This window comes from Athene noctua, chromosome 2 (assembly GCF_965140245.1).
Source record: "Athene noctua chromosome 2, bAthNoc1.hap1.1, whole genome shotgun sequence".
NCBI classification, from domain to species: Eukaryota; Metazoa; Chordata; class Aves; order Strigiformes; family Strigidae; genus Athene; species Athene noctua.
The window spans coordinates 102,133,364-102,153,723 of record NC_134038.1 but is presented as its reverse complement, the minus strand read 5'-3'; positions in this window follow the sequence as shown (position 1 = coordinate 102,153,723).

Here is a 20,360-nt window from a genome sequence, read left to right as displayed (position 1 = left end):
TTAATAGTCTGCTGGATGGAAATGATTTGACATGAGAGAAATAATTGAAGAATTGTAAGTACTGTTTCCTGATGGAGGTGGAGAGGCTGCCTTGTAAAGCTGTGTTCCAGCTGGCCTTCCAGATTTTATAAGGGTGTCCTTTCATGTAATGGGAAGACTTTTGGGTTTTGTCAGCTTATTTCATAATTTTGTTTTCATTCAAGAGCCTTCTGTTTGCCTTCGTAGCAGAGTAACCACCTTTCCCCTTGGGCTACTTATTGCACATGATTTTGAAAGCTGTTACACAAATGTTGATGCCTCTTGTATTAATAAAGTTTTTATTGTGAGGGCAGACAGCTCTATCAAGATGCTTTTTAGCAATTGATTAATTGTCAAGCAGAGCAAAAGCAACACTTTTTCCAAGGGCTCAATGTATAAATCATCATTCCTTTTCTGTGTTAAATTACAGTAAAGCTTGTTGCTATTGGAAGATGATCAGCAGCCTCCTCCCAGTATCTTAAAAAATTGTTTCTTTACTGCTCTGACCTCAGCTACCACCCTCAATCTGTCAAGTTTTAAATGATCAAGTGTTGCACCATTTTAACTTCTGATTTTATGTACTGTCTTCAATCTTATGTCTGCAAATATTCTCAAACACTTCCAAGATATCTGACTACTGCCATGCTGGAGGCATTAAGCGAGAGTAGTAAAAATAGGACAAGATTAATTTAGGGAACAGATTGAAAAAGAAGATGGATCTTCTCTTATTCCTGTGGTTGAAAGCCCTTCTGTCTTAGGCTTTGAATGTAGTTCAAATAAAGGCATTGAAGGTGGAAAAATATGACATAGCAACTATAGCTTTTGTGACTGATATGGAACTTCTTTAATGAGGCAAATAGTAGGGTGGTACTGTGAAGCAAGGCTGGATGCACTAGTGTTATTTTTCAAGCAGAAAGTCAAACTCAGCTAAAGATATTTCTTAATGAAGGCAGAAGCCAGTGGAGAGCAGGATGGGTGTGTAGATGAAACAGATTGAGACAATACTTAAAAAATACGCTGCTGCTGCCACTCCCTGGACCAGCTAGAAACCAAGCAATGTTCACTGAAGTTTGACTTTTTTCTTACCTCCTCTCTTCTTTTCTACATGCCTTCCTCCATCCTTCTACTAATCTGTTATTTTGAACTTCATATCCAAACAACACTTGGGTGTGATCTTGTAATTGATTTAAAACATCACTTTCAGGGTGTTGTATTACTGGATGTTGTTCTCTTTTCATTAGAACTGTATTTTCTTTGGGGCTCAACCTCACATATTTGGGTTGAACATTAGACTGGGACTGAGCCAGAAGGATGCTAGCAAAAAGAAAAATTTCACATAAGACCTTAGGGATGTTGAGTTGGTTATTGGTTTGTTTGGTTTGGTTTGGTTTTGGGTAGCCTTTTTCTACCCAGTGCCTCAAACTAGAGATTTGTGTTTGCAAATTCAGTGTAGGCAATGATGATGATTTTCTCCAGTAGCGAACAGTTTCAGTAGTCTCTCATTTGGTCTTAAAATTACATATAAGAGATTTTATTTTTGCTAAAATAGTCTCAAAAGCTTTCTTCAGAGATTTCATACCTCTGGACTATAACACCACGTAGGAGTAATCTGTTTTATAGAATTTTATTGTATATTTTTCTGCAATGGTTTGTCTTATGAATATGCAATGATAACTCTTCCCAGAGTTCCTCAATTCACTTTTTTTCTCCCCAGCTCAATGTATTTTCCAATCCTACTCGTCACTTAAGCAGGCAACAGTGTATTTGTGAAAGGGCATTTCTGTCTCAAGACTGTCAAATTCATCCTTGATGCCAGTGTAATATGTTTCAGGGGAGTATTTTGGACTGGCAGCATAATTAATTTTTTATTGAATAATATCTAATAGATCACGGAAAATACCCGGTTTGGCATATATAATTTCTCAGTGTTAACAATAGACTAATGAAATAAGTAAGGCCATAAAGAGCATTTTGCCACACCATGTATATTTACATTGTTCTGCAACATCCTGATCTCATTTGTCCTATTTACCATGCAAATGTGCTTGCATTCAGCCACTTCCAGTAACTGACTTGAACAAACTGAGTTCTCTCTAGGAAGGTAACTATTTCACTTTCATTTATTGATGCTTAAGTGTCGAAGGCAGTTTAATACTTGAATATAACTTGGCAATTTTGACTTATAGGGTGATTTGGTAGAATTTCACATGCATTTTTTTTTTTCAAAAGAATGTACATAAATGCTTGTATTAAGGTTTATGAACCAAAAATTAAAATGTTACTGTAAATGTGGGTTGTACCATTTCCCTAACTTGTAGCAGTTTCACTAGTAAGTGTCTACATCCATTATAACAGGCTGATATTGTGACCTTTATTTTACGAGATGGGAAAACTGAGACAGCAATGTGACTTGAGATCTAGACTCAGACAGGACAGGGAATAGAAGCATAGTCTTTTCAGTCCCAAATCAGTGCTCTATGCCCCAGCTCCTAACCAAGAAAAACAAACAAAAACAGCAGAAAAAAGCTGAAAATTGTCACCTACCTAGCTTTGACATTCATACAAAAACTTGTCCTCATCCTGGTGATATTAAAAATCACAAGTAAATTGGTATCTTACAGCTAAAGAGAGATCATAAGAACAAGGTAGGGAGGGAAATACCAGTGACAGAAGACAAAGGGAGTCACACCCAGAGGTGTTGAGGAGGTAGTGATGGGTCATTTCTGATTTATCATTAAATGCTTCTGCTTGTCCACTGCAGTGCAGAAGTTATGTGAAAGGAATGAAACCTGGAATGGACAAAAATCTCATTGTTGAGCAATTGAGATGCTCATATAGACACTTTTCTAATCTGTTCTATTAACATAGTTAGTTGAGAGCCAACTTGAGAATTGCAGTTATCCTACACAGACTTTTCAACAGTGCCAGGTTCAGCTGGCCATTGCAACAGCTCCTCTACTGATAGTGGTCATTACTGAGATCCTATACTTTTCTCTAGAGGGGGGAATATGAATTGAAAATCTCTGAAGAATGATTTAACTGACTTCTTAATTTTTGTTTCCATTCATAAAGGGGGATTATACTTTATGTATATGTGTGTATAGATATAATGGAAACAGTGAGAAAGTACCCTATATATTTGAGAGTCCTTGAGTGTAATCCCATGTATGGTAAACAGATTTTTTTTTTTTCTCATGAACTTTCATTGTCTCACTATATTCCTTAAAACAGATTCTGAAGAAGCCTACTCACTGATTAAACATTCACATTTAAAAAGAAACATATTAAGAGATGATATGAGTAAAATATCTTCTATTCGTCCAGAGCTAAGAATAGTTGTTAGACCTTGATATCATTATAACTTCTAAATATCCTGCTTTCTCTGCATTTTTGTGGATTTTTTTTTTAAAATGATTATATACCCCAGTGGCTAATATTTTGGTCAATATCTTCCCGTACCTTTTATTTGTGAAGAAAGGTTTATTGCTCTGAGAGAGAAAGCTGTGAGCAGCATATTTTTCTAAGGACTCATTGCTAGAGGAGCCAAAGGGGCTTTATTAAGTGTCTTAACATTTCTGGTCAAGCTTTGGTGTTATTGAGGAGCATTGTGATTTCTGCCACTGATTTTGTTTTGTGCAGTTTGAAGTAAAGGGGAACATCAGAATTGGATTAACAGTTGTGAAGGTTAAGGAACTGTTTGCTGTAATAATGCAGAATTGTTTTTGTTCATGATAACACTACTTTATTAATGGCAAAAAAGAGCTACAAGTTTACATATTCTTCCTCCAGTTCTGTAAATCTTGTCTTAATTACAAAAATGTAAATGTAGTGAGCTTGCTCTGGTTTACAGACAGGATTTCTGTCATGTTCATTTTATTTTGTTTGTTTGTTTCTCCTTTCTTCTCTCCTCCTCCTTCCCCAAGATATAAATTTTCTTACTTAAACATCTTTCTAAAGTTAGTGACTTATAAGCCTCTCAAAATAACAGACAAAAGTCTGTTATTGAATAACTTCAGAGTAATTCATAATATGGCTGGCATGCGCCCTGGGTGAAAGAGCGAAAAGGGGATCCTATTCTTTGGTTCAGCTGCTGGCACTCATCCTCCTCCTTGTTGCTCTTACCTAGATCCCTCTGTTCTGTGAACTCTTCTGAAATTCATTATTTGTAAAGCTGTGCTCCATTATTTCAGTATGCGTTTAAATAAAGATTGGACAAGGTTACCTGAAAAAATATATTTCCCTTAGAAAGGACCATTTGAGTAGCTAGTATTATTCAGAGAGGAAAAGTACCTTCTGTTGTACATTGGTAGCTTTAGCTGTTACACAATTTTCTGTCTGTGGTCATGGATTCCATTAATCTTTTATACCAAGTTAGTTCACAGGATGTGAAGGAAGATTTTTCCAGTTGTGGCTTCAGAGGATGTATGTAGTAGCCTGCAATTATGTTGGAGACTTGTGTAGGTCCAGAGAGCAGTCTGCAATAGAGTGCTGAAATGCTTTCCGTCCTTTTAGATCAACTCTGGGTTTAGAGTCATAGTGCTGAACTCTGAGCAATGACATTGGAAGTGCTGAGGGCATAACTCTGTCCGTACAGACACCATGGCATTTGCAGATACCTATAGATGGGAAAGAATTTGCACCTGTGCTGTGGACAAAATAACTTGCAGAAGGCACTCCAGTGACTAGATGGACGTAATGGTGAAATTCCGAGGTGAGCGTTTTCCAATATCACACTTATAAATGACCATGAGTAATCATCCTCTAAACAATATACAGTTATGGATGGTGGTACAAGTGAACTACAAAGAAAGTCTCAGTTGCTTCTTGGATATTCTGCAACATTCTGGATAATATTGTATTGATTTTATAGCTCTCTTTTAAACTTTTGTTTGGGAATTGAGGACAAAATGCAGTTACAGAGACCTACTAATTATCTGGGCTTGTATTAACTCAGTACCAAGGAGAGGAGAGTTACTCCCAGACTCTTCAAATACCAAACTTGCTCAAGAAAGTGGAGTTGTGAACATGTGAATAGAGTCAGAAGGGGAACAGGTCCCCTGGGTTCAAAGGGTGCCATGCAAACTTACAAAAGTTACCGATCAACGTGTACCACCAGACACATCTGTAAGGTGTCTATCTGGTTTGTGTGTACCTTTCCCTGGACAGGGAAATACTAGAAATACTTGTACTGAAGTCAAAGGGGATAGATGGTTGGGGGTGATGTGTGAACCTGTATTATTAGAGTTATGGAGACATCATTGTATTCTTGCTGTGTAGAGCTAGTTGAAACAAGTAGGATTTATTTTCTGGAAAGGAAAGGGTGGAGTGTTTTAAGGAAATTGTTTCTTGTCTGGAAAGCTGAATGTGTGAGAAGTGTGCCTAGGAAAGTTGGAGGACATGGTTTCAACACCTGGAGAAGTGAGAGAGATATGCTTAGTGATGGGGCAGGCTAGGGAAACGTCTTCTTTCCTGGCTGAGGAGACAGCTGGGGATCAGTTCCTCCTGGCAGTTGGCAAGCTTGAGATATTGAGGAGTCTGGTTTAGAAGCAGATGTTCCTGAAAAACAAGAAGACTGTATATTGACGTTCTTCACAACTCCATCCCAACTCACTGCATATGATTCAGATTTGAAATTTGGTTTTGTGTTTTCCTTCTTCCTGTACTTTTAGCAGACACTCAGGATGAACTTGTAGGGTAGCTGCTTTAAGTAGAACTGTTTCTTCCCTGTTTTCAGCTCAAAGTGGGATGGAGGTCTGCCATTTTGTTGTATGAATGCTATTTCTGCCTCTAAAGAAGGAGGCTTTCTCATGCTGTAGAAAAAGTCTATCAGAACGACCTTGGTGCCACCAAGCTGCTCTAGGGAACTCTGCTCTGTGCATTTGTTACTCTGCTCCATTAGATGCACATCAGCTTTGTCTCCCTGCATTTTCCCTGACTTTCAGCTTTCACTGTCCCTACTTGAACTACAAAGACTCTGGACCCAGCAGTGTTAGGGCCTGGTGAGTTCTTTCTGTTGGCTGGAGTACCACAATTTTCCCCTCAAAGTTTTAGAAACAAGATTATATATGTGTGTGTGTGTGTGCAACCTATACACATAATTTCCAAAGTTGGCAGGTTCACTGATAGCTCTTAACTCTTGAACCCGTGTCAGGACATCTGTGCGCACAATCTCTGGGTCTGTTGTGAGACTTTCCTAGAAAGATCCTTCTAAGCTGCCCTCATAATAAGTGAGGACTTTAAGACTCAATTAAGTGACTCTAATGTCACTTTTTCTAGCACTACACACCACTTTCCTGCATTCATTAAATACTTGCTGCCATCTATCTTTCATCGTGGATTTCTTAATTCTCTAACATTTGCTTACATAGACTGATTTATATACTGTTCTGTTGTAGGCATTATGCAGATCATAGGAAAGCTTTAAAATTACTTTCTTCTCTCTCAGAAGGTTCTTCTGATTGTAGGCTGGGTTCTTATAAGTTGCTAATGCTCAGTCTGACCTGAGCTTTCAGTGTTTTGGTTCTTAATAATGTCAAGCCTATGCTAAATATCTAGCTAACTCATCCAGTGATGCATTATGGTTTCCATCTTATAATGTAATCCAGAAGTTTTCAATCTATTTAGCTATTCTACTGATGGCCAGTCAAAGATATCCCTGGTTTACATTTTTCTCAGTCTTTGCCTCTCTATGTGGTCTCGTTACTCTTGTGAATTGCGGTGCTGAGACTGTGAACGCTTTTGATCCTTGCATCCTATTCTTTTATGTTTGTGTGAAGCTGCTTATGTAAAATACCAAAATAGAAAAACAAATCATGGACTTCTTGTAAACAATTTATTTACACATTTGTTGTTGTATAAATGAAGTGATTTAAAGGTGGTCTCCCGGGTCTAGGGAAGGCTTTTTGTCTAGGTCTATATCACATCTGTCCAATTCATGCTTGATGTTTCTGTCTGTGTGGCCTGGGGAAGCCTCACTGGTACCGAGTGCACTGTGACACAAGGCTTTGGCAGCTTGGTCTGACATGGTTTCTTCACTTGTTTGGTACATGCTTGCTGGGCCAAATGAGGATGGTTGCAAAGCAGCCTGCTCTGTGCCAAGCTCATGGGGAGCTATCAGAGACCATAACCACTTCTTTGAAGGGAGACCATGAGAACTTTTTCCTTCTCCTTTGCACGTAGTGTGACTTTTAGTTTGCTGAGATTTTACTCTAAAATGAAAGTCTCTTCTGAGTTGGTTTTTTTTTTTTTTTTTTTTTTTTTTTGTTCTTCCCTTCATCAGCCAAAAAAAGAAATAATCCCAAGAAGATAAAACATTTCTGGCTAATATCATCTTCTGATGGAGACTTAATAAATGGTCTAGTGTCATAGTATTTTGCTTAATTTCTATAGCCAGTGTCTGAGAGCTAGTAATTTAACTGCTGGACAAAAAAAGCATTACTAAGTTTTCCCTAATGTTCTCTTTTATAAGTGTGATTTCTTATAAAGATATGTTCTTTTGCTACAGCCATTTTTCTCTGACTGATTAAGAGATAAAATTTGGCTAACATAAAAATGGAATAATTACGTTAATGTTAGAAATGAAAAATCACATTCTAAACAGTTTTAGAATAGAGAGTGAGTTTGATTGCGAAGTTTGTGACGTTATTAGTTAAAACTTGAAAACGTCAAGTGCCTGAACTTTGGCTTGAACATCTGGTGCTACACTGGAATTACTGGGTACCTGATACAACATAAGAAACTGAAACCACTATAGTCCCTTTTCAACAGAGCTGTACTCCAAGTGTTGGAACAAAATTGAAGATTAATCAAAAAAGCAGTTAATATTCTGCATAATATCAGCTAGTTACTGTTGTTATCAGATCCTTCTGTTTCTATTTGTGGTTTGTTCTTTTGGCACTGTTTTCTCTCCAGAAGCTCTTTTAAAACTCTCCCAACTCAAAATGTTCTGTGAAGGGCAAAAACTCTCATATCCTGGGCTCAACACTCCCCTTGGCAATTATTCAGAGTAACTCTTGTAATGGGGCCCTGGGTTAAAAAAGCACTTAAACATTACTCATATGCTTGAATGCTTTCCAAAACAAAAATGCTCATCATGAGCATCTGAACTGAGAAGATAATATTTGATTTGCTCATGAGCTGTCAGTGCCTCATCAGTGCCCTGGTTGATGCGTGTAGCTGGATGCACGGGGTACGTGCTGGCTGGGGGAAGGTGCAACCTGGCAACTGCTTTGTTCCACTGGCTAATCTCACAAACATTCTTTGGTGTTAACTTGAATAACTGCAGACATAGTAGCTTGGCGCTCTGCTTGCTATTGGGAATTCACTAAGGCAAAACTCAGTTCAGTGGTGATTGAATTGCCCAGCTGATCCTGCTGAGTTGGAGGGGAGAGACAGGGGTGTCATCTCTATGCTGACAACCCTGAAGTATGAACCAAGTATGTATAACACTTTATTGGATTCATATGGGTGCTGAATACAATGCTTGACAAGATTAAAATGCTCTGTTACTGGAAGGCAGAGGCTGCAAAAAAATCAGCCAATTTAACCTTTTCTTAGGGAGTAAGACCTGTAAATATGGACAAATTAACTAGGAATACATTATGATTGATGGCACTTAACAAGTAATTGCATATCTGTTACCGTGTATCATTCATGGCTTGCTGAAAAGATAGATAATTACTGGAGTAATTGTATTATTGCCAGCCATTTTTAGGAAATCTTACTGTATATATGCATATATTAAAATCCAACATAATATTATTTGTATCTGGCGCTGCTCTTTTCTTTCTTTTTTTTTTCTTCTACAGAAAGGAGTATGAAGTTCCTGGAATGAGATCTGGGATAACGCAAACTCACTTCAGTCTTTTAATCCATAGTTGTCATTCACTTCTGGATAATGTTATCTCTTCTTTTAATACCAAGTCGTTAATAAGTGTTACAGTTTTCTTGACTGTCCTAGCTTTACTTGGTGCATACTGTTTCTAGACTGCAAATAAATAACAGGCAAACACATTCTACACGCACATAATTGACCTCTGTCTGGTGTTAATTAAAACTGGTGACTGAGCTATTGAAATACTATAGAGCATAGAATTTGCACTAATCTGAGAGTAATAGCTTTGACTTCTATGCCCATAAGAAGGCAGTGACAATTATACCTCTGCATAAATGGTAACAATTTTTACATGAGTACATATAAAACTTGTACAGTAGAAGTTGAAAAGGTTTTGTGTGCTTTAAAAAAATTTCTTCACCTTAGAAACTTTGGACAAGAGAACAGGCGAGTTGTGACTGAATAGGTTTCTATCTCTAGTATGGCACCCACAGATACCTGTTCCTCATCATATAAGCAGTGTTTCTTGCACAATATACCTGGTATATATTCAGATGTACTAAAGGAAAAATTATTGGTAACCTTGGAAACACTAAGCCATTAATTTAAAAAAAAAAAAAAAAGGAAAGAAAAAACCACTGAAATGTCTGGTTGAAGGTAGATGGAAACATGATCTGCTTTCAGAATAGAAATTAGAGAGCAGATAACCTTTTCAAATGAAATTACATTTCATGGTCTGGTATATAGCACCCAAGTTGACTCACACAGGAGTTTGGAAAAAAAAACCCCAACCACCAACCAACCAAAACAAAACAAAATCCCCAACCCCCACCAAACCATCTATTTGGCAAACACCTGTCAAATGCCTAGAGAGGTATGATAGAAGATGATGACTGTTGTTGCTGCTTTGACAGTAGGAGCTCAGTATTGACCAAAATCCATGGCATCTCAGAGCTAGTTGGTGCTTTGCTAGAAGTCTCTTTGAATTCTGCCTAATTATTCAGTGTGTACATACACATAAAGAACAATTTCAAGAGAGCTCTTTTAACTCTGCATTTCCTGTTTGGTGGTTTGGGGCTTTTTTAACTTTCTTTCTATTGAACGCACAGCGAAGAGGAAAGGTGACAGGAAGACTGTAGAATTCAGGAGGAGGGTCCTTTTTCTCACCCTTCTGCAGAGGACATCAATGTTTATGAAATGAAGTACTGCAGCCTGTTCATGGCTTTCTTTGAGGACTGTGTCCTCAATGAGCAATCCAAAACATAGCTTTTTACTATTTGAAGTACTGCAGAAAACTGTTTAAAGCACACTGTTATACTCAGAAAATGTTATTCTACCAGGGCATATAGTCCCTTATTAGATCTCTATTTGAAAGTATTTAAGGCATTTCTGTTTACTAAGGACACCCAGAGCATGCATCATTTTTGAAAGCATCTGCTCCTGTAACAGGAATTCCCCTGTATGCTATGTAACTCTTTTTTTTAGGAGGTAGAAAGATTGTAAGGGCTACCATGGCACAGAAAGCACAGCCTTTCCTTTGTTTGTAAGTAGCATGCTTATTTTTCAGGTGTTGCTGCTTGGGATGGATCTGTGTGCTCATGGCTGCCTTCCACATCTTTGTTCCAAAAAGTTGTTTCCCTCATGTAAGATGGCCAGAACCCAACAGGCAGTCTTTGACTCCCAAGCTTTCACGATTAAACATTATCAGATCAGGATGGTGAGGGTGGAAACTAAAGTTTCAATTTTTCATTATTTACCAGTTTTTGAAAAAAATACTTCAAATCTATGTGCTATTGCACTGGGGACCTAACTCCTCCAGAGGCCAAGACTGAAAAACCAGCTGCTTGAATTGCTGCCTAAATCTGAGAGAACTAGTTCTGTTCTCATGCCTCACTGAACTTCTTGTTACTTTTTTTTTTTTTTTGGTAATTCCACTTTTCCTTACATTTTGCTGCTTCTATTGTGCATTTGTCCCTTCTGCTCTTTCTTGTTGCCCTATATGCCTCTTTCTTAGCCCATTTATTTCACCCTTTAATATTAGAGAGAGGTTGTATATTGTTTGGGTGTATTTGAGCATGGAGACACCATTTCTTACGAACTCGCATACAGTGATATGCATCTGCAGAGGCTGCATTAACTGCCTTATGCGAGAGCTTCTAAGTGTGTCACGCTTGATAACCAGTTTTTGTTGCCCACCCATGCCTTCCATTTCAGTGTCAATGCTGCTGCTGGTGGCACTTGTCCATGCATAAACCAGAAACTTAATCAACCTTTTTTTTAGTTTAAGAATTTGCCACAGACCACCTTCATTGTACCAGTGTAGAGTTTCTTTGGGCTGGCCTGTTCTTTGAACATGCTGTGTGTGTGCTGATAGAACTAATGAAGAAACTCCAGTCTTCGTCCTCCTTTCTCTTTCTTGTACCAGATGTGGTGCAAACTCAGTTGACTTGCCTCAGCATGCCCAGGTTTTGGTGGATGCCAGTTCTGAGTCCTTCTTCAGCTTCACAGAAGTACTCTGTGGCTTCTGCTACTCAAATTCCAGTTGTGTGGTCAAGTATTAAAGTTGGAACTTGGAAGTGATCTGCCTGCTAGGTCTTTCATGATGGGGCCCTCTGAGCATGCTTAGGTCTTTCCTCACTCTTGCATTTGTGAGATAGGGTCTTAAGCTCTGTAACAGTTTGTCTGTTTTGTTGTTGTCTTCTTTGTGTCTCCTCCAAAATGATTTGTTTTCTGGTAGTGTGCAGTACCCCTCAAATTCCTGTAATTCTGCTGCATAGTTTTGCTTCTTGCTTGACTTATAAAGCTATTAAGAAAAATGAGACAGAGCAAGCCTTTATGTGCCAGCTACTGTCAGAAATTAATTTATCTTGGTTTTGTTTTTCTTCTTGCTTAAGGATACAGCACTGTTCAATCTGTTTCTGTTGTCCTGTATGCTTTCAGAGACCTTCAGCTCTCATGAAGCTTTTTACTGTTCAGTTATTCTAACCAAGCTGTTTCCTTGACTATGTCTAGACTATGTACCAGGGACATGCCTGTGAGACTGGTGACATGGCATGTACCACATGTCTCTCTTGGCCTAGGAACAGAGGTATTTCTGAGCTTCAAAAGTAAAAGAGGGTAGGAGAGTATAAGGGGGGAATGTGAGTTTTTAGGTCTCATCTCAACAAAGAGTTGGGATGTTCATCAGAAGTTTGGATGTTTTTCTGACTTCTGTAGATAGGTATAGCCCTAGTTTTGTGTTAATTGCACAAATTACCCCAGAGCTGGTCAGCATGTCTGAGTCTTAGTGGGCTATCATTCAAGTACCATCTGCAGAGGGTAACAAGGCTTTCATTGACTCCTACTTACAACCTTGTAAAGGCAGTATTTCTTCTGACTGTCAAATATGGTCACTGACAGATCCACAGAAAGAAGTTTCAGAGTTGCTAATCCTTCAGTGCAGTTTGTAGCTAGTGCAGAATGATGAAATAGTAGCATGACATGCTCACTGGGTAATCTTCAACTTGGCAAGAAGCAGCTTCCTGCAGCTCCTGCATTCTTCAGAAACCCATGTAGCTGTCCTTCAGTTCAGCATGGTGCAAACAGCTTTTGGAGCGCTTCCTCAAATCCAGTCTTAAATGGAACTTAAAAAACCTGCTGCTGGTGTTGCTCTAATAAAATAAATAGGTATTTTCCCTTATGCATGTCCTACAGATATTATTCTTCTGCTTCCATATGGAATGAAAACAGAAATGTGAAAAGCAGTTTGATTCATCTCTATTTTTCTTTATAAATTGTTGGAATACATATAAAATCACTTTTGTAGAACACTTTTTTTCAACTGAATAAATTTTTGAGCAAAGTTGGAGGAGATGAGTTGCACTACCTGAGAACTTGTAAAAGTTTCATTTGAGGGCAGGAGACAAGCCCAAATTCTTATTTGTTATAGGAAGGGCTTTCTGCTATTCTGGTAATTATGTTTCTAACCTCTCTCATCAGAAATAATTTTTTTTTTGCCTTCTTGACAAGTTTTAGAACAATCGGTGTTTGCTATAGCTCTTAAAATCTTGACTTTAGCTAGAGAATTACTTTCCCTTGTCCCACAAAATTTTGCTCAGATGTGAGACATACACTCACTCTTTCCCTTCTAGCAGTTACATTCTCAGCAGGATCTGTGATGCACTGTTTAGCTCTCAACAGGTACTGAACTAGAAGTCAGTGCTTGTGCCAGAACTTAACTGTCACTAAAGAGAGTCTCACTAGGCTTATCTTTCTTTCACCCATAAACCTATTCTCCCATACCTGCTGCTCCTTCCCTGCCTCCTCAGAAGAAATAAGTCTGCTCTTTCTGCTAGTTAATGAGGATAAATCTTGTATTGTGTGCTGTTGTGCAGCACTGCATGTGCAGTGTGCCAACCCTGACTAATGATTAGAGTGTGGTTTTGTTTGTGGTTTTGTTGGGTTTTTTTACCTTATTAGATTATAGCTCTGCCTAGGGCTGAGAGCACAGGGCAGCTTCCTGATGCTGAAAAGAGGAGGTCAAACTTTTTCTGGATGTGCAATTTATCCTCATCCTTTCTGCAACGGCCCTGGTGCTCCCTGAATCCTTCACTGAGCTAATTTAACTCACTGAAAGGGCAGAAAAATAACTCTTTTCCTTCTTCCTTCTGGGTCACTTTTAATTAAACAATCTGCTTAATGGGAGGAGGGGAGAGGATGGATAATGCTCTTTCACCATATCTCATGGCATCTGCAGAGGGTTACATTTTTAAAGCAGCAAAGAACTGTGGGAAAGCATATACAGGGTAGTATAGCAAAGTTGTTTAGGTTATGACACCAATTTTCCAAGTGTTATGGTATTTAAAGTAGATTAGCTTAAATTTCAAAACTTTTCCCCCTTGTGTGTACACGGTCATAAAATTATGTGTATTCTGAGGCCTCCTGTCCCCTTCAGTGCATGGGACGGGCTAGATGAAATACAGCCACCTGTATGGTGACTGTATCCTGAAAGTCAAGCTATCACTGAGAACACACATGATCTGTTGTGTCCCCCAAAATCTGAATTTGTGTGCTAGCTAAGGTTTCTGGAAAATTGTGCTTACATTTATCACATCATTTGCTAAATAAGCGGGTAAGGGCATTATTCTACTCACTACTTATTGTATTATTGTACACCATTCATAGAAAGAAGAGAGCTGCTTCTTAAATGTAAAAACAATTTCTCTTCCAATGTATCATAAACAGCACTTTTGGGGAAATCTCAACTATAAACCCAGTTCATAACTCATCAGGAAAAGATGCATGTTAAAGTTTTACAGGTAGATTCAGTGCAAGTATGCACACATAGAAAATATTAATAATTCTCCTTCCTTGCATATGATTTGCTTATGTATAAAGGTTTGTGTTGATAAACTAATCATGTGTTTGAACTCCTCAAAAATGGACTTGGCATTCAAGTGATAAAGATCTTTTACAGATATTTTGCATTTCTTACCTTAAGAGCATTTTGATATGGAAGTAATATATGTAAATATTTAAAAATTAATGAGTCAGGGTTTAATGGCTCTACTGTTTTCAATTTTCAGGCAACTTTTCAAAAACAGTGACTATGATTGGTGGTGTTATGGTGTATTCAGGCTTGATTATTCTGGTATTTTTTTCTGGAGTTTTTTTGTGGTTTGACTTTTAGGTGTCTGACTTTAGAAAACATGACACAATGCGATATATCTGTTTTGGTTCCTTCCAATCTCCTCCTGTGGGCCCTTTTGCTGGCAATAACAGTGTCAGCCAGAGAGATTGCTTCACATCTGCCCTGTGGGTCTGGTCATCTCCACTTTTCTGTGGATGTTTCCAGCTTGAGAGCTGCTCTAAGCCATACATTATACTGATGCTTAGAGTAACTCTGTCAAGGCAGACCTTTCAAATTTAGTTGTAAATATCTCCTGGATTAAGAAAACAGGTAAGAGACAAGTCCTCTCTCTCTTCCTAACCCTCTGACTTGCTGGTATAGTTTCCCACTCCCCACCAGGTTAATTCTGGCCCTTTTCTTCCTGTATCCTAAGCAGCAGAAGACCAAAATGGCTTACAGGTCAGGCCTTTATTTCCCACGAGCACATCTGTGCTTTCCCCTCTCCAGTCTCCCAACAAAGTGATGTTGCTGTGCCTGGATCACCAGCAATGACACAATCTGCTGTTTTAATTGAGTCAGAAATGGTGTGTAGAAGATTGTCAGCAGCTGATTCAAAACCATGTGGGACTGCTGTGGTATTTACTGCTTCCTTTTGCTAAGCAGAAGCTCTTGGTGCCAGAGACTCTATGGGCTCCTTGCTGGTGTCCTGTAATGCCTCCATGGATGTTGCATGTTGCTATTACAATTGGGCAGCAGGTGGTGAATTAAAGGATTCATCGGCCAAGAAGGAAAAAGATGTTTTGTTGTGGTTGGTTGGGCTGTTTGTTTGGTGTTTTGGTTTTGTTTTTGTGGTTTTTTTTTTTTTTTTTTTTCCTATTGCTGTGGCTGTTAAGGAAAGAAGATGCAGCAGGTGCTAAAGTCACTACTGCTGCCTTGAGGGCTTTTGTCCTGCTTGTGTTACTGCACTTATTGTCTCTCTTGTTGCCTTGTTCTTGCTGCTTGTATAGTGGAGTTTTGTGCTTTACTAGGAAATTATCTACCACATTTTCTGGGTTGGAGAGCTGACAGCAGTTTGGAGCTGACTGAAAGGCAAGAAGAGTAGTAACCTTCTCCTCTTGTTCCTCTTCAGCTTTGTGTTTTGTCCTCCCCCCCCCTTTTTTTTTCCTTTTTCTTTTCCCCCATATGTCTCCTCTGGCTGTTATTGTTGTCACTAGACTGTCTCACACTGTCCCCAGCCAAATTCATGTTCTCTTAAGATTCATCCCTCTAGACACAATAACGCAACTGAGAAAGGCTTCCTCGTAATTTTTCTTTCCATCTGAACTAATTTTTCATTTTCTATATCAATTCTTATGCAAATTTAACAAACTAAATTCTATATTTTCACTCCTTTTTCTGTGTATGTTTCTGAAATGTTCCCTGATACTGTAAGGAAACACTCCCTCTCCTTCCTTTCTTCTCTGTTTAGGCTAATGGTGAAATTTATGAATTCCTTCCTATCAGAGTATCTCCAGCCAAGTAAGAAGACTTTAAGAACAGCTGTCCAATTATTTTGGCTGGTGATAGCTATAATTATATTCTGTGGTCACAGTTACAAGCAAACATAATTAGATTTCCAGTTTCATGGTATAAATTCATCACCATAGAAATGAGGAAAGACTTCCTATGTGTAGGATGTCAGGACATTGATTAGAGTAGTATTGTATTAAGTACTTAAATGTGGTAATTTCTGTTCTGTTGTTATAGCTGGTGCACGTATTTATCTTAAAGTTGCATGTTTTACATGTTTGTGGTGGTATATTCTCCAGCATTTTTCTGGAACCTGTTTAATTGCTAGTGATCATTTTGGACTGGGATTTTAGGCTTTTCATAAATTGATGTCTTTCTAACATAATCTTCCACAGGAAATTAGCTCTGATTAGTAGCTGACAAGCCCATAGAAGAAAAAGAAAAAATAATCTGTAGGGCTGGAGTAGAGGGTTGAAAAATGACAGGAACTGACATTTCCTTTGTACTGCATAAGCAGAGCTTTCCCCTTGTGCAAAGTAAATCTGGATTTGATAGAGCCTTGTGGGCATCAAGAGCATGATGCAGAATTTAATCAAACCTTCCAATAATCTAGCAGTTCTGGGACTGATCTGGATTTGTATATCAAAACTCCAGTGATATTCAGATGAAGGATTCCACCCTTTTTGTCTGTGGACAGCAATCAAAAGTAGTTGGTCACTTTTTTTAAAATCAGAAAGTAATAACATTGTAAGGACACTTAATTTTTCTATAGTTCCGTTCAAGATGTGCCACTGCACATCTCAGCCTTTGCTTTGTTTCCAATACTCTGCTAACTTAACCTGAGACTAAGATATCCCCTGGAACATGAGAGAACCTTTCCTGGTCTTACTCCAATGAAAAGACAGACAAAATATCTCTGATTTAAAGTCAAGACAGTCTGAAAAGGTCATTATATATAGAGTGCATAGTTTATTGCAGATTTGTTCATGTTTTACTGACTGAAGTTTTCAGATTCTTATGAAGGTGTAAAATGAACCCTGAGAAAGCTAAGAGCTCTGTTTCTCTGGTGGAATGAAATTCCATGCTTTTTTGCATTGGTTTTACCAAGGTAATAGTCCTCTGTGTTGCTATGTGATGGCAAAATGAGAAATCTGAAGCTCTGTCTCCAGAGCTCCAAGCAAGGGAGTCTGTGTGTTTCATTCTGTTAGTGATGTAGTTTCTTATCTATTCCTGGTATGAATCTTCAGAGCTTTAACATGCTGATGGTGGTAAGATTAATGGTTAATAACAAATTGTATACATGGAAGATTTCTAAAGCCCTGGAGCGTAACTGGTCAGACTGTTGAATGCATAGTGATCTCTTGACATAAATGTACATTCCAATAAGAGTGTCAATGAAAGTAAAATCCATTCAGGCCTAATTGTAATCTGTTACACCCAGAGGAAATAAATAAAATAACAAAATTGGCATTATGAGAGTTTCAGTGAATCTATGCCTGCGTACCTGGGTCTGTCTCAGCTTTACTTCCTTGCTTTATGAACTGGTAGATGCCAAGATGTAGGGGCAATGGCAATTGCTACAAGCCACCTTGGCTAGCTCTGCTTTACTGGACTTCAGGGAGTGAGTGTGGGACCTGTGAATAGAAGCTGGTATGTGGTTAACAAGGGTACAGGGAAAGGGGTGCTAAGTTTAGTTTAGTAGATCTACTCTTCAGCTAATGAGTATGTGTGCACCTGTGGTCTCTAGTGGATAAATGGAAATATTGATCCCTCCTGACATTTGCAATCGTTCAAGTGATAGGACACCACTAGCTGCTGGACATCTGTTCCCATGGGTGCTGCCTGCAGAAAGGTCACCTTGAGGGAACTCCTGTGCACAGAGCAGTACCTGGGTGATGGAATTCCCTATAGGAGGGGATAACTATCTTGCTTATACAGGGCTGCCATTGTTTGTGAATTTTGGTGAGTTTTTACTGTAATTAGGGAAAGGGAGTATGTGGCAGATGTGAACTTGCGTATGTCAGGTTTACTGTCCTTGATAAAAGAAAGATTGTGCTCTGTGGGCTGATGTGCCCGTGTTTGGAAATTAGCATGCGCTACTCTCTGAAAGTGGCAACCAAGCACAAGAAAGATACAGTTTTATCAGAAAAGTCCTGCTTAAGCATTAAAATAATCACAATAAATATCTCTAACTGAAACTGAAGACTATTCTGTTCACAACTCAGTGTTTTGCCCTTTCTCAGGGTCTCCTTTTGTTTCCTAGGTTAGCATGGGAACTTCTTTCCTGGCTGCTCTTCACATTAGAGACATGAAGCTGGCAGCCAGTTCCAATTGCCTTGCTTCCAGGTGGAGGCAACAACTGATTTTCCCTGTTCTCTGTCACCATATCACTGACCATTGTCTGTTTCAGTATGAGCAATTTTGCCAATATATTAAATGCATTGGGTTCATAGAAGCTGTATTTTTTCACCTGTTGGAATTCGTGCCAAGCACTACCTGTAAAAAACCCTCAACCTTCCCTTTTCATGAGAGCTGAATTTGATTTTACTTAAAACTAATCTGAAATTAGAAAAGTGTTGCTGATGTTACTGAGGGCAAAATTAAGCCTTCAACAAAGCTCTGAGATATTCAGAAAAAAACTAATGGAATTAGCTTCTCTTTGCCTAGGTAGCACCGAGCTCTGCAGTATTATAAGCAAGCATAAAATATTTGCCTAATTAGGAAATGACATTTGATTCAGGATTTTTCAAAGGTCTGCAAAGACCGGCAACAATACTGAGCCCATGCCCATGTACTGATGATAGCGTTTATCCTCAATGATCAAAAGTTTTCATAAAACCTAAAGTGTGAGTCATGACAGACCAAGGAAAGGGCATATATGGAAACTTCTTGGGAAACATGTCTTATGCTGTAGGCTTATGCTTTTTAAACAGCTTATAGGAAGATTTTCATTATAGTTTATTATTGAGAGTGGAAAGAGAAAGGTCTTTTAGGCTTCTTGGCTGCAAACCTCTGACTAGGGGATATCCAGAAAACTCACTTATTCAAACATGGTGGTCATGTGGGAGAAATAAACAGAAGAATTGTCCCACTGCAGGAAGACTATATTAGTTTTGTAGTATATACTCAGTATTTTTTTCCTGATTTAAATATTTTTTTCTTCCTAATGTCATTTTATATAAAAATAATAACTTGGAGACAGCCCTATTTTAAATAAATTCAACTATAGAAGCAAACTGAAACAAATTTTATGTAATTACTTTATCAAATATAAAAAGTATAAAAATTATTTTAACCATGTCTTCAGTATAGGTAGGATCATCATCAATGAGTATGATTCCTTGAGAAGGTGCTTTTGATTGATACAAGACACTTGCAATTTAATGTGCTGGTATAGCAGAATTTAAGAGCACAATGGATTGTAAAGAACAGATTTTTGCTCAGTTTGTTGGCAGTTTTGAAAAACACAAAAAACATTTAAGAAATTAACATTTTAAGTGCATTGAAAAATCTTCGTTTCAGGTCCATCAGCACTTCTTTTGATCTGACATCAATTTTTGGATTCTGATTTTTCTCTTGAGTACTTTTAAAAACAAAAAATGAGCTGTTTGATGTGAAGAAACTGTTATCTTTGAGTATTTTTTTATATATATATATATATATATATAAATGACTGAAAGAATGCTTGAGCTATTCAACTTTTCTGTTAAAACGTACTCTCTGCTTACTTCTGTGAAGGAAAAAAAGTGAAGTGAAAGTGATATAGTGGTGCTTCATAGCAAGTATTCATGAAGAATTAAGTTCTGTGCTGGCTGTATAAAAAAACAAAACCAAACAACAACAACAACAAAAGAAATCTTCTTGTTAGATATTTCACCTGTATGAAGGCCGTTAAATAGTGCAGTTTTAGAATATATGGAAAGGATCAAAGTGAGGTAAGATGGAAAAAGATGACTACTGAAAAAGTGAAGGGTGCTAAGAATGCCAGAGAGGAATCCTCTCACTAGAGCAGTGGTCACTAGTGTTAAACTGGGAGGTCTACTCAATGCTTAGGAACTGGAGAGTTTGGGGTTTGCTTCTAAAATGATTTGGAACAGCAGACTTTTATCAGTGGGTGGAACTACAATGATCATGCTTGTGTATGTGTAACAAATCAGCTTATTTACAGTGTTTCAGTTTGTTATGCTTTTTTTTTTTTATAAAAAAAAAAAAAAAAAAGCTTAGTTTTCTTGGCTTAAAAACCATTTACTTATGCATGTCCTGATTCTCAGATAGACTGCTCAGGTTAACTGTTCCACAGCTAGTGGTGCCAGTTGTGTCCTTGTAGCAAATGTACTTTAGAGCTAGAAGGGCATTCAATATAATGCCAATAGCATTTATTCACCAAAGTAT